Below are 16,288 nucleotides of genomic sequence, written 5' to 3'. Positions count from 1 at the left end.
TCACAGGACTATAGTCCTTCCTAACCTAGACTCCCCAGACATTCTATTTGGCTCTAATCCCACCTATGGTGATCACTGCATCATGCTTTAGTTTGATGCTGCAACATTCAGAGATCAATGCTCATCTAACCACAGCATCTCTAGCCGAGTGCTTAGCTCAGTTGCAACCTCCCCTGGATGGTCTCTCCCCTAGACAACAACTGCCAGCCATTTGGCTCTTCCTCATGCCAGCTCACCCGGTGACCACGGGCAGACGTGCCAAACCGGCGCGCTCTGGAAACCGCGGTGCTACGCTCATCTGTTCTCTCCTAGTCGCGACCCTCAACCATGTCCAGTAGCCTCCCCGTGATCGACTGCGTCGCCCTGAGCCCTTGCCCCCTCCGTCTTCTTCCTCGGTGAGTCGTCCCCGTCGCCGAATAGTGAGAGCCCACGGGAGTGCTGTAGCCGACCGGCTCTGTTCGCGCCGCGGCGTCTTCCTCCTCGTGTCCTTGAGCATTGCTCGTCTCCATGAGCTCCGCCACTCGTCCGTTCCCTCCCTCATCGCGTTCCTGCGCCATCGCGTGAGCCCTGCACCGTGCCAGAGCCTCGGCCAGATGTCGGCGTGGCAGCACTCGGCTCGAACCGCCTTGCCCCGCCTATATATAGCCACTTCCCTCGCCTCCCGAGCACACCAGCTGGCCTCTCACTCTCCCAGCTCCCTCCCCAACCGCTCGCCTAAGCTTCTGGAGCTCTCCTCGACCCCCATGGCCGCAGTGTCTCTTGCCGGAGCTTGGCTAAATTCGCGGCAGCCGGTGCCCCTCTCTCCTCCTCTCCACCTCCAGTAGCTCCCCTCCACCCTGGAGAAGCCTTCCCGAGCCCTTCCACTCCCTTTCCTCCACCGCAGGCCTCTGCCCAAATCCGGCCGGAGCCATCGTCCGCCATGCTCGAGGCCGCCATCGCTCTGGTCTTCCCCGGCGTGCTCAGAGCCCCTGGATGGATGCGGCTTGATCTCCCGAGCACGACGGTGTGCCGAGCTCAGCAAAAGAAGGTCGGAGTCGCCCGGGGCGGTCGCCGGAGTGCGCAACCTCCTCTGCTCCGCGGGCGCTCACGAGGAAGAAGACGACGCCCCGCCCAGCTAGCCACCCGGGCCCCGCACCTCTCCCCGACCCACCCGTCAGCGACAAACCCCCTACCACGTCAGTTAAGTGGAAGCGCAGTTTCCAGAAGATGTTTTCAAATTTGGAAAGAGTATTCTATGTTAACTACGGCTGAAAGTGCGCTTTCCTTTATAGGAAACGTATTCACACGAATATGCTTTCAGTTTTTCTGTCCAGGCCCTGTCTGAAAATAATTTTCTTGCAGATAGGTCCCTGGCAGAAAACTCCTCCTAACTTTTTTCTCGTAACTCCGATTGATGTGAATCAATAGCCTACTTCTTCGTCTCATCGAGTCCGTTCTGTTCACATCATTTTCACTATGGTTTGACATACTTTAAATGACCTTTATGCCCTTGCCCTAATCAGCCCCCTCCGAGAGAGAATCTTTTCCGACGAATCTTTCCGCAGCTTCACTGCACCTCTTCTCGGAGCCTCCTTCACCCCAGGCAAGCCACAACCACCATATGCATGATAGGCATGCAGTAGCATTGGTTTTCAACTTGAATCTTTAATAACTGTCTGTTTGTCTTGCTACTACTGTCGTTATTTCGGTTATGCTTATGGATCAGTGGTTACCGTCATGCTATGTTTTCTTGCACTCTGTTATCATGTTCTACCTGCTAGTATTACTTTCATATTGGCCATGCTTTGTAGTAGTACATGTTGGGTTGGTCATGTTCTTAGGTGCATGACTGTCGTCGGCTACCGAGTACCGTCGATATGCATTGTTCCGTTGCTGTTAGTTGGTTAAGTGTTTACTCGGTAATGTTATTGATACGTTCTTGCATGATATTTATTGCTGATGCTAGTGGTCATGATATGCTTTGAGTAGTTTTATTCTTGTGATACTCATGCTCGTCATTATGCCATGCTCAGTTGGATATGATTTATTGTTGATATGGTTGATAGTTATGTTGCACCCCCATGTTTATGTTGATATGATGCTCATGCATTGTAGTTGCATCATGTTATTTTATCATGGCTCGACATATTGAATTCAAGTTTAACCAGAATTAAATGAACTTGAACAACTGTTGGCTTAGTCATGGTGCCACCATATCGAGCTGACCAGTGCAACCACATTTGCCTTTTATGTGGGGCTCCTAACTGGGTCTATTGTCATGCCTCTCGCCGGTGCCTCCAACAAGGGAAGGTTATGCGTGGGCACTAGCTTGGCCGGGTAGGACGACATAAGCCTTGTGTGCCCGTTGTTGTGATTGGTATACCATTGTCCCTGTTTGGGACCATTTCGTTTTGCCACGACGGCGGCCGTTCATGCCTTTGGTAGGCACGGGGCCACCCATGACATATACCAAAGGGGAGTTTGTCAGAGTGGCCGGGAGAGTATCATGGCAGTAGATCGGTTTTGTCGGAACGCCGTTGGTCCACCCAAATGGGAGTGCGAGGCCATGGGTTCCGTAGTGTGGGTACAATGCGCTACTTCTGCAGAGTGTGTATTAAATCTATCGATAGCCGCGCCCGCGAATATCGGCCTAGTTCATAGCTGTTCACACTATGGGTCAACAGTAATAATAATAATGTGCTTAATAACCAACCTTGGTTCGATGATGAGAAGGAGATTGGTTGTGATCGCAAGAGGATCACTGTGGTATCATGGATACCGAGTTGATGGATATTTGTGGTGTTATGCGAGAGTCAAGGGTTAAGGTCAAGCTCCTTGTGGTCATCAATGATTACTATTGTATTGTAATACCAAGCTTGACTGGATCCTGAGATGATCGTGTAATGTCCGTAATGGTAAGCTTATGCATGTGATGGTTGCGAGGTAACCCGAGCAGAGTAAGTTGGTGCATGATAATGTCATCATGTTGCATGCTAGTATCATCATGTTTATATGTTCATGCCATGCTCATATTGTTCTAGTTGTATCATGTCCATCTTGTTCATGCTATGATTGATCTGTTAAAATCATGTTAATCCTTGTTAACCTGTAATTGCCATGCTATTGTCTGTCTTGATTGCTCTTGGTTGCTGTGGGCTTGCAAGTACATTCAAAGTACTAACCCGGCGTGTCATGCCAGTTTGCAGGTCATGCCAGATTTGATTGCTTGTTTGCCGTGGATTCGTTGTATGTGAGCTAGGATAAGCATTCCAGTCAGAGTCCCTGCGGAGTGGAGTTCATCACCGTCGGTGCTGTTCCGCTGCTAGAGTTATTCCGCTGCATCGTGTTGTTCTGCTGCTTGCATGGAACAACTGTGGCAGGCGTAGTGTCGCTGAGCCGATGTAATCCCGTGTACCCATATAAAATGTAATAAAGAGCTGAATTGTTCTTTGCTAAGCAGTGCCGTATTCCAAAAGATTTCTCCTCGATCTCTTGGCCAAAATACGGGGCGTTCCGGTTTCTCTGAGCCGGGGTGCCACAGTGGCGTGCGTGCTGCCTGAAGCGCAGAGTTGAGGTCTTGTTGGGCAGTCGGCGGTGCCCGGGCGGGCCAGGCCGCCCAGCGGTCGGCTTGGGTCCTCAGATCGTCAGACATCGAGGCTGTAGGGCGACGGCGAGTTGGTTGATGAAGAAGAAAGCTTCGGCGCACCTCTACCTGGCGCGTGAAATGTCGGATTACGGGTTCCGGCGAAACCCTTGAGGTTCGAACTCTGGGGTGCGCATGAAGATCTCTCTCCCCCAAGCCCACTCTCACCGCAATCCCAAGGCCTAGCTCGCCGAACCCAAGGAACAAGAGACATAAGAGTTTATACTGGTTCGGGCCACCGATGTGGTCTAATACCCTACTCCAGTGTGGTGTGGTGGATTGCCTTGTAGGCTGGGGATGAACAAGTACAAGGGCAGAACAGCCTCCTGAGGAGAGGTGTTCTTGAGCTCGATGAGCTGGTGTGGTGGCCTTGGATGGAATGGCTCCGATCCAAGATCAGTTCAGGGTCCGATCATTCGATCCCCTCTACGATGGTGGCTAGTCCTATTTATAGAGGCCCTGTCCTCTTCCCAAATGTTTAGGCGGGAAGGGATTCCACAACGGCCAATTCGAAGAGGGACAACTAGTACAAGCTATCCTGACAAAAGGTGGTCTTCGCCTGCCAAAGGCTCTGGTGGTGACGCCGTCGTGGGCTCTGCGGTGACCTCCATCCTGCCGTCCTGCTGGTCTTGGTCTCGTTGCACCGATATGGAAACCTTTGCCTGATGCCTCGGGACTCCTTGCCTGCGCCTACCCCTTTAGCACCAAAGAGGCAACTGGCACTCTGCGCCCACTAGCGCCCGCCTGGCCTTGGTCATCACGGCTCACGTCACGGGAACCTCACGAGGTGCACCCCGCCTTGATATCTCCGCTCCTCGCGAGCCTGCCTAGTGAGGCTGCCCCTAAGGCGGTCTTGTGTCGTCCACCTCGCGAGGCTTGGCCCCTCGCGAGGGTCTTGAGTGGCTGTTGATGAAGATGGGCCGTACCAGGCCGCTCAGTGGAGCCACGCCGCGGGCCGCAGGCAGGCAAGTCTGGGGACCCCTGTTCCCTGGACGCCGATAAGTTTAAGGAGTTGACTACGATGAGACCTTCTCACCCGTAGCAATGCTTAAGTCCATCCGAATCATGTTAGCAATTGCCGCATTTTATGATTATGATATTTGGCAAATGGATGTAAAGACTGCATTCCTGAATGGATTTCTGGAAGAAGAGTTGTATATGATGCAACCTGAAGGTTTTATCGATCCAAAGGATGCTAACAATGTGTGCAAGCTCCAGCAATCCATTTATGGACTGGTGCAAGCATCTCGGAGTTGGAATAAACATTTTGATAGTGTGATCAAAGCATATGGTTTTATAGAAACTTTTGGAGAAGCATGTATTTACAAGAAAGTGAGTGGGAGCTCTGTAGCATTTCTAAAATTATATGTGGATGACATATTGTTGATTGGAAATGATATAGAATTTCTGGATAGCATAAAAGGATACTTGAACAAGAGTTTTTCAATGAAAGATCTCGGTGAAGCTGCTTATATATTGGTCATCAAGATCTATAGAGATAGATCAAGACGCTTAATTGAACTTTCACAAAGCACAGACCTTGATAAAGTTTTGAAGAAGTTCAAAATGGATCAAGCAAAGAATGGGTTCTTGTCTGTGTTACATGGTGTGAAATTGAGTCAGACTCAATGACCGACCACTGTATAAGATAGAGAGAAAATGAAAGTCATTCCCTATGCTTCAGCCATAGGTTCTATCATGTATGCAATGTTGTGTGCAAGACCTGATGTGTGCCTTGCTATTAGTTTAGCAGGGAGGTACCAAAGTAATCCAGGAGTGGATCACTAGACAGCGGTCAAGAACATCCTGAAATACCTGAAAAGGACTAAGGATATGTTTCTCATTTATGGAGGTGACAAAGTGCTCGTCGTAAATGGTTACATCGATGCAAGCTTTGACACTGATCCGGATGACTCTAAGTCACAAACCGGATATGTATTTATATTGAACGGTGGAGCTGTCAGTTGGTGCAGTTCCAAGCAAAGCGTCATGGCGGGATATACGTGTGAAGCGGAGTACATAGCTGCTTCAGAAGCAGCAAATGAAAGAGTCTGGATGAAGGAGTTCATAACCGATCTAGGTGTCATACCTAGTGCATCGGGTCCAATGAAAATCTTTTGTGACAATACTAGTGCAATTGCCTTGGCAAAGGAATCCATATTTCACAAGAGAACCAAGCACATCAAGAGATGCTTCAATTCCATCCGCGATCAAGTCAAGGAGGGAGACATAGAGATTTGCAAGCACTGGTGCGCGTCAGTCCTAAACAAATGGTTTTTTACCCCTTTCCGCGACGGCATTTGGAACCGTCGCCAAGTGAGTGTGTGCGATAGGGCGTCCTTCCCACACGACCCAGAAATCGTCAGGGATAGGCCCTCCATGGACCCAGGCTGGGGCTGTGTGCGATCGGACGAGGCATCGAAACCCAATCATTTCCATAGGTATGTACATCCCACACGGTGAATCCCAGAAATCATTTCCGTAGGTATGTACATCCCACACGGTGAATCCCAGAAATCATTTCCGTAGGTATGTACATCCCACATGGTAATCCGAGAAAATCATTTCCGTAGGTATGTACATCCCACACGGTGAATCCCAGAAAAACATTTCCTTTCGTATGTATATCACACACAGTCAATCCAAGGAATACGTTTCCGTTCTTATGTACATCCCACACAGTCAATCCAGGGAAAACTTTTCCGGTCGGACGTAAATCCCACACAGTTTTATGTGTAGGCTCATGTGTGAAAGGTGTAACTATCACACACGGTCTTCCTTGGTTAACTGTTTGCTTTTATCAACTATATCACACACGTTTTGATGAAGAAAACTGTGTGGCATTGGGCTATCCATCGCAACCGCTTTTACTGCTAGAACCGTTTGCAAAGGTCCATGACACATTTAGGAGGTTTATTAGTTTACAATTAATAATTCCAGTATTACGCAAATTCACATTTCATATCGAACATCTGTTTGCCAATTTCATATCAGGCTCATAAATATATTATAACATCACTGTACCATAGCTACATGAAAACATCACAGTACAACATATAGCTAGTTCAACTTCATAAGAACAATATATTCATTTCCCTAATCGAGATCATCCAGGCTCGTCTTATCCACCTCTACTTTCAGTTCAGTAAGAACCCGTTTTGCACGGGCCAACTGGGAAAGTGCCTCCTCCTTCGCCAACACCATCTTAGCAAAGTCTGTTTTGAAAAATCTGAGCTCATTCTCCACCTTCAACTTTTTATCCCACATCTTGAAATATGCTTCAGCGTTGACAAGACTTTCTCTAAGCCTAGCTGTGTTCACTTCCTCATACATGCTCCAGAGCTTCGTTAGGCACATCTTCAAAGACTGTGGCCACTCTTGATTAACCCACTCCAAGTAAGAACACTTCCGTTCATCCTCTAATATTTAAAACTAGATCAGTAACAATTGTAGGGGAAATGGGTTTATAGAAACATAGAAAATCACCAATGCTTATTTTGAAAAACTGAAAAGACATGTTAATTATGACATATCTTCTCAAAAAGATCAATGTGCAAATGAAATAATTGGTACTGAGACAACAACCAAATTCTAGAACATCAGAAGCTATAATTAACTACAACGACGCTACAAGTTCTTACTCATGTACAATAAATAAAAAATTGAACATTTTATGAGGAAGGTAAATATAACTGCAACAACATAGTGACAGTGTTTGGATGACAACAAATTGATACTAACAGGTGTGTACATGCACAAATTTAGTAACATAGAACTAATAGCACTAAGGCCGTCCACTATGTATGCCAAAACTAGTGTAAAGACAACTATTGCTACATCTTGCACCGGTGCCCTGAACTGGCGAGCCGATGTAGCGGAAAAAAATCAGGGACCCGGACTCCGGAGCACGTAGTTGCTCCGATGCCCAGTTCCTTCATGCCATAAAGATTTAGTATTTTACTGCTTGGCTGCTTGGATGTGTGGACCAAAGTTGGCTGCACAAACTGCTGAAGCGGTGCCAAATAATTTTCTAATGGCACCGCTGATGAGATGGCAACAATTTAAGATACTAGGTACAAACTGTGACACTGTCTTAGGATGCGTTTAGTTGAAGGTGTGGTATGAATGGGTTCGGACCCTGACAGTGTCTCAATCACATCTAACAAATTTTGTAACAACGGAAGAGGGTCTAACCTTCTCTACACATGCCAGAAACTTCCTCCCAGTGTCCACAGAATCAAACGAAAGTAGCTTCACGCATGGAGATTGATGGTGACAACGAGCACATAGATCTTCAGCCACCCCGCTCCATTCGTTGCCACTGATGGTCTTAGGGAGCTACAAGAGGAAGAAATGACTCAAATCGACCTCCGGGTAAAAATCCTTCATTCCAAGTCATAGCCCGAGAGAGAGAAGAGAGGCATACCCGAGTGGTGAAGGAGTAGTCGCCGGAGGAGGAACCGCTGGAGATGTCTTTGAAGAAGACCATGGTGACTCCAGCAGTAGGATGCGAGACGGCGAGAGCGAGGAAGCGGCTATAGCTTAGCAAGGATGGAAGGAAGGAGGAAACATGGGAAATGTGACTTGTGGTCAGGGAGAAAAGGGGGTGGGGAAGGGGGGAAGGGGGGCGGGGGTAGATATTTTGGCGGTTGGCCAAAATTTTGGAAATGTGGAGGGAAACTTTGCACGCGGTGCCACCGGACCATTCACTTTGAACGATTGTGTGCATCGCAAATGATTCTTCTACTTTACGCGCATGGGATGAGTTTGATAATTCAAATTTTGGTCTCAAGGCATGGGCACATTCACTTTGAACACGTGCGGTGCCGCCGGACCATTCACTTTGAATGATTGTGTGCATTGCAAACGATTCTTCTGCTTTACGCACATAGGATGAGTTTGATAATTCAAAATTTGGTGGAAATTTCCCCGGGTACATCATTGCATAACTTAACATCGCTTGCTAATTTGGGCACACAAAAGAGCGTACAGCAGACAGACCACACTTACTGAATTGAGCAATTTTAGTAATTACAAAGAGCGAGTTGACCTAAACATTGCTCTAACAAAAGACCAGCATTAAAAACAAAGCCTAAGTACGCATAATTAAAAATCTATCGCCGCACCGGCCTATGCATCTCCGGTGTGAGATGAGACGTCGATGACTTGTCCTGGCGACATGCCGCCGTTGGTGGACTCCGCGTCCCCCCTGCTGAAGTCGACCGCGTCCTCGTCCTCGTCCTCGGCGCTGCCCTCAAGGTTGTAGTACTCGTAGTTGTGGCTGGGCCAGAGCTCGCGGTGGTACTCCACCACCGATTCCTCGACGGACAGACTCTTATCTACCTCGACCTCGGGCACGCGCAACTCCTCCTCCCGGCGCTCCTCGATCTCCGCCGCCTCTTGCATCTCTAGCTCCCGCTTGGCGACCTCATGAGGAAGCAGGTGCTACATGGCCACCGCCGCCTTTTCAGACGTGGGTTGCATGCTGGAGTCTGAGGTGGCCTGGGATATCTTGGCGTGTGCATCCTCTATCTTGGCGTGGATGGCCTCGACCCGGGCCAGGGCGACATCAGTGGCACGAACGGCAGCTCGAGCGCTCTCGGTGTTTGCAGCCGCCATCGCAGCAGCTGCTGCTGCCGTCTCGGCTACTGCAGCTGCCCTGTCGGCTGCCGCAGACGCCCTCTCGGCAGAAGCGGCCGCGCTCAATGCGGATGCGGCGGCACTCTCGGCGTAGGCGGCTGTGCTCTCGGCGCAGGCGGTGGCCCTCGAGGGGGGCGACCATCGTACGGGCCTTCACGAAGGTTTTCCACGGCGTCATATTTGCAAAAAGGGGGTGCGGGAATGGGGATCGAGATTCGTGGATTCGGGGGTTGCCGGCACTAGAGCAAACGAGCCGGTGAAGCTTAAGGAAGGAGACTTAAATAGACCCAGATATTTTCATCGCAAACGGTTCCTAGAAAACAACTGTGTGTGATGTTGTACACATTTTTTATTAGCTGTGAAAGACGAATTTGGAATAAAGTGCCAACGGATGGTGTTTTGAATGAACGAGAAATTTTGTAGTACTAATACAACTGTCATGTCAAATTTTCGAAAATTTCAGGGGTCATTTGACCTTCTAAGACATTTAAGTGATTTTCTAGCCATTCAATGACCGTAATTGAAATTTGAACTACATGTACATGCAACAGCTAACCATAACGGCTTGAAAACTCATATTTCGTGTACTTGTGTGCGATTTAATTCCATGTGTAGTAAATTGGAAGGAATTTTCAAACATATTGGTCTAACGGCTATGACACAATTAAGCATGGAGTGACATCGCATTTTAATTCCAAAAAATAAAAAAAATCAGAAACACATGAAACCTTGGTTGATGTAATCTCATGCCACCAAGATGATGTGGTAAAAAAATTGGCATGTTTGACCAAAGTTTGGACACGCACCCCTCACAAACCGGAGCAACTCGCTAGAAGGTTCGTGGTTCCGAGAGGGAACAATGCATGTTTGATGACGAACGGGAGATAGCTTCCTCTTACGGCCTTCAAATTTTTTCCTACGTTTAACATGCACTAATACAAGTGTCATGTGAAATTTGGTAAATTTCAGGGGTCATTTGACCTTCTAAATACATTTAAGTGATTTTCTATCCATTTCATGACCGTAATTCAAATTTGAACTACATCTACATGCAACGCCTGACCAAAGCGGTTTGAAAAATCATATTTTTGTGTACTTTTGTGCGAGTTAAAAAATCATCAAACGATGTAAATATCTGGTGTTCAAAAAAGAAAATGTAAAGATCTGGCAAGACAACCGGCCCCCACACGATTGGTAGTCTATCTCGCGGATCGAGGTTTGGTAGGTGAATGGCGGGGATCATTAATCAGACACGGTTCTGCATTGGAAACCGTCAGCTATTATGTTCACACACGGATTTTGGCTATTATGTCCACACAAGGATTTGTTGCGGGAATTGTGTGTAATTCAAACTACAGTACTCGTAAATTCCGGCAACCGGCATGTGTACTGTCCCCATCGATCTAGATTCCGGCCGCCAATAAATACTACCTTGCTCACGTCGTCCCGCCTGCATTCTCATCTACATCCTCCCCTCGCTCGCCCTCTCTCTCTCTCTCTCTCTCTCTCTCTCTCTCTCTCTCAAATCTCTGCCATGGCACCGCCGGTCTGCCCACACGCCGATGAGGAGTCGCCGCCCACAGAGGACGCTCACTCGATTAGCAGCAACGAGGGCCCCTACGCGCCGCGTGACGAGGTTGCGCCGGACCCTCCAACTTTGGATTTTTTTTGGGGCCAGTACAATCTTCGTCTGTGGAAGTCACTGCCACCGGCTGAGAAAGCCAGGCAAGTGGCGTTCAAGAAGGAGATGGTGGAGGAGCAAGCCAGGTACCAGGCGGCCTGTGAAGCCCGTGATGCCGCCTAGAAAAAGGAGGCGGTGGAGCTTTGGGGGCGGGCACATCGTCGTGCGGAGGAGGTGTACGAAGACGGGTACTTCACGAGGAAGGTCATAGGCGTTGGGCGCATCTTCGCTGCATGGAGGTGGACCGATAAGCTCAGCCGTGGCACCGACGAGGAGCCCCGGTGGGCGCCCAACGAAATGGCAAGATCGGTCGCGTGCGTCCGCCAGCAAGAGGTAGATCGGTACGTCAAGCGCTGCGAGGTGGAGGAGTCGGAGTACTACCTCCGCACTGGGAAGACGCCGCGCACCAGGGAGCTGCTGGCGAGGGGCTGTCGGAACACTGGCCCCAGGAGGGACTATTAGTTTTAGTATTGTTCGTTTTCAATTTTATGCATTGTACCTAGTAGTTAAGTATCATCACGTATATGTGATGATATTATATATATGTATATATTCTGTGATGACCTAATGAACAATTAATATATATATATTATGAATTCCATTTTCTATATGTTTTTGTATACTAATTTGAATCTAGCTGTTATCATCCACATATACAGAATGGAAAGCATATATACACACATTGAAACAGAACATATAAGAATGGAAAACAGAGTACACACATTGAAACAGAGCAATAAACAGAGCAATACTATGATTGCTGTGAATACAAAGCTATCCACGTCGAAACAACTTTTCAAAACAAAATGCGTCCATGAGACCATGAGCAGCAGCCCTAGCCTAGGGTAGCTCTTGGCTCTGCCTGAACTCGTGCAGGCGTTCGTCCAAGCGATTGACATGCTCGCGGTACATCTGGAGCGTGATCTCGAGCTCCAAGTTGGCTATTTCGTCGGAGATCACCAGCTCGAGGATGCGACGACCATGTTCCTCTACTGCGCACAGGTGGACACCTGGGCCAAGGAGGCGGTCGAGCCTACGGACCAGCGCGTTGGCATCCAGCAGGCCGCGGACAAGGCAAACGGCGGCACCCATGCGAACGGCGCGGCGGGCGTCCGGTGCAAGTACGGAGTGGCAGGCATCTGGTGCAAGTATGACACTGAGGGCCTCTGCCCACTCCTGGCGAGGAATGGGGGTACTGACGGGACGTGTACCCAGCTGCGACGCCGTGTCGATAGTAGGCAAGCGCCGATGGGTCCACTCTTGCTGTGCGGCGCTCCAACGGTCTTGCCGTGCGGCAAGCCGCAGCCTATCAGCGCGGACGTGCCTAGCTTGCTCTGCGGCGCGCCATCGATCATGTTGTGCGGCGAGCTGCAGCCTGTCGGTGCTGACATGCCTATCATGATCCGCGGTGCTCAAGCGCCATGCGCCAAAGGTCTGCTCAACCCTGGCGATGACACATATCACAGCGTCGTCCATCGCGTTGCCGGGGAGCGCCTCGGCCTCGACGGGCCGTGGCGCCTGCTCGTTTTCCTCGTCGACGAGGTTGATGGCAGAGGCGGCGCTTTGGTGGGTTGGCATGCTTGGAAATGGTGGATGTGCTACAGGCTGCGCTTGTCACCTCCGTGCATCGCGCGCCCCCTATGCGCAATATAGCAGGGTGGCGGGAAACAGGTAAGGAAATGGCGGGAAACGGTGGTGTGTTCATAAAACGCCATCAATTAATGGAAACTTAGCATCGAGCTAGCACAAGAAGTAGATGATGATCAGATGAACACGGACCACACTAGGGATCTCGTCGGTGATGAATTCATCAATCCCAAATAGTTGAATACTAGCAAGCGTTTGCCCACAACACACACGGCCTATTCCATCACAAATAGGTCGGATGGATCAACTGTATGCCACGTATCGCACATTGTCAAAAAGTAATGTGGTAGACCTTCTTTAACATGTGTTAAAAAATAAAAAATAAGGACCTCGAGGTTAAATTAGCTGAGGGAATGGGGCATTTTGGTCAATCCTATCACCTAATTTAACATCGACACAACTTCCCATCCAGTCACCCATCCGATGGCTGCTCCAGCCTGAGCACACTTAACTTGATAGTTTTCTTACATGAGCTACTGGTGGAACAGCTAGTCCTTGCTAATAGGAATGCCTCTTCGCATCCTTATGGCGTATCCGGATGACCGCCCATCCCACAATGGCCAATAGATGTTGTGTAGACAGAGCATATCACATACGTCTTATTAGAAGCAATCATCTGCGTTATTATCGGTTTTCGCACACATTTCGGATTATAGACCTGTTTACCGCGTATCACACACATCTTGTTATATTAAACCGTTTCTGTTCTCTTGCCTAATAACAAACAGTTCATCCGAGTGAACCGTATGCTGTACATCGCACACACCTTGATCGGGCTGTCCGTTTCTTTTGTGTTGCCTAATCACAAACAGTTCATCCGAGTGAACCGTATGTTGTACATCGCACACGCCTTCATCTGGCTGCCCGTTTCTTTTGTTCCTCCTCATCGCAAATAGTTAATTGAACTGAACCGTATGCCCTTCATTGCACAAGCAACTAAAACCTGAACCGTGTTTGATGCATCCATCATCTCAAACGATTTAAACATTTCTGGCGGTTTTCCTACACCACCGTTTGCGATCATTGCATCGCACACAGTTTCTCGAAGGGTCTCTGATCGTAGTGTCGCGTTAGCAGCATCCTGCAGTAGTGAAGATACTTACGGATCTGAATGTTGCAGACCCGTTGACTAAGCCTCTCTCACGAGTAAAACATGATCTGCACCAAGACTCCATGGGTGTTAGAATCATTACTATGTAATCTAGATTATTGACTCTAGCACATATGTCCATGCGTTGCAACGGGATAAAATATTTTGTTATTTGATTTTGAGCAATTGAACTAATTTTTGTAATGTGTACTAGCACATATGCCCGTGCATTGCAACAGGAGGAAAAATAGTTTGCAGTTAATGTAGTGAGAATTATATGTGCAAGAAAAAACCTTTGTGCACGTCAAGAAGGAACATTTTGGTTCTTAGTTTCGCCGTGTGTGAAGTAATCAATCCGCTATTTTTTCATTCATTGATCGAGTGCATTTAAGAGTTTATTTATGTCATCGCATGCTAGAGAAGGTCCGTGAATTATTCAATCTATTTTTTCATTCATTCGAGGAGATTTTAAAACATGAAGTTCAATAATATAGAAATGAGGCGGGTCTTCTCTTTTCCATGTACAAGTCACCGAACACACCGCAACGTTAGATTCGAAACATTCTATGATTATTGTTTTTTTTACTTTCCAAAAAATAAGTATTATTATGAATTGTCGAATATTCTTGGAAACATGAAATTTTCTGAAATCCCAAACAATTTTCAAAACTGCAATTAGTCTTTTGGAAGTTTCATACATTTTCAGAAATATAGAAACAAAATTTGAAACGGGAACATTTTCTAAAATTCACAAAGATTTTTAAAAACATGAACCTTTTATAAGAACATGAGCATTTTTTGAATTTCTGAACAATTTTCCAAAAAGGGAACATGTTTACCATTGAGAACAATTTTAGAAAATGTGTAACTTTAATGCGAACATTATTTTAATTTGTGAACATTCCTGTAAAGCAAGATTATTTTTCAAATTTGGAGTATTTTTTAAAATGCAAGTTTTTTTTAGAATCTTGAACAATTTTGGAAAATATTTTATTTGAACAAATGGGAACATTACTTTTCATTTAAAAATTACAATGTCCTTTTCGAGCTAGCTCACATGCCAATACGTCCATCCTTCGTTCGGCAGAATAGATCCATACTTCATACTGTACATCTGTCTATTTAAAATATTTTTATGTTGAATTCCTGAACATTTCACTACAATAAGAACATTTTTGGACACATATGCCCATGCGTTGCAACGAGAGAGATTTTTTCACGAGAAGCATGCAGAGAGATAATTGATGTGTCAATGAAAACGGTTTCCACAACAGTGGCGCAACAGATGGTAGAGCTGTAGTGTTCTCACGGGTAATGTTTGGGCCGCGAGATCTTTATAGTAGTGGGGATGGTCGGAGTGGCGGCCACTACCCAATTCGTGCCTTTTTTCCCTTCAGGTCCGCCTCCTTGTCGAGGTTGTGGTGGCCTTCTGATTTTATTATTAAAAAATGAGCATTTTGTTGAAAAAATTCGTTAATCTCTGGAAAAAGGCAAACAAAATTTGAAATAGGAAGATTTTTTTAATTCCACAAACATTATTTGAAAACAGGAACCATTTTAAGGCCAAGAAATGGACATTTTTTGAATTTGTGAACAATTTTGAAAATGGAAACTTGTTTTGAGCATTCAAAACCAATTTCAGAAATGTGTTTTTAATCTCAAACATTATTTTGAATTTGTAAACATTTCAATAAAAAGGAATATTGTTTTGATTTCTATTATTTTCAAAAATACAATTTACTTTAAAATTATCAAACAATTTTGGTTTTTATTAAGAAATGCGATTTTTTTTTTGAATTTTGAACCAATTTGGAACGAGAAAAAAGATTAAAGTTCCAAATTTTTTTGAAAGTCAGAATTTTTTTTGAAATTCTGAAGATTTAACGAAAATGTGTAAAAGCAAAATTCTGAAATAAAAATTTATGGGAAAAATAAAAATAATTTGGAAGGGAAAAAGAAAAAGAAAAATAGGATAAGAACACAGAAAAATAGAAAATGGGTTGCCCCAACGTTAGGCGACCGATGCGAAGTTCAAACTATGTGCCGCCCTGTGCGAGAAATAAGGTTTCCCTACTGCATGGGCAGGATATAAATGGGTGGCTTCTCTGGGCCTTAGCGCGGGCGGGCCCACGTGCAAAATTCTGGAGAAAACTCTTTTTTCCTAGTAGATGGACCACAGAAATTTAGTACCACCTCAGATATTAAAAATATATTTTCGGTGGTGAACGGATGAAAAAATTGGAGAAACGCACCTTGCTTTATTAGTAAGTATAGATATGAATTCCATTTTCTATATGTTTTTGTATAGTAATTTGAATCTAGCTGTTATCATCCACATATACAGAATGGAAAGCGTATATACACACAATGAAACAGAACATATAAGAAGGGAAAAGAGAGTACACACATTGAAACAGAGCAATAAACAGAGCAATACTATGATTGTTGTGAATACAAAGCTATCCACGTCGAAACAACTTTTCAAAATAAAACGCGTCCATGAGACCATGAGCAGAAGCCCTTGCCTAGGGTAGCTCTTGGCTCTGCCTGAACTCGTGCAGGCGTTGGTCCAAGCGATCGACATGCTCGCGGTACATCTAGAGCGTGA

This window comes from Aegilops tauschii, chromosome 2 (genome assembly GCF_002575655.3).
Source record: "Aegilops tauschii subsp. strangulata cultivar AL8/78 chromosome 2, Aet v6.0, whole genome shotgun sequence".
In the NCBI taxonomy this organism is placed as follows: domain Eukaryota; kingdom Viridiplantae; phylum Streptophyta; class Magnoliopsida; order Poales; family Poaceae; genus Aegilops; species Aegilops tauschii.
This window is presented reverse-complemented; position numbering follows the sequence as displayed.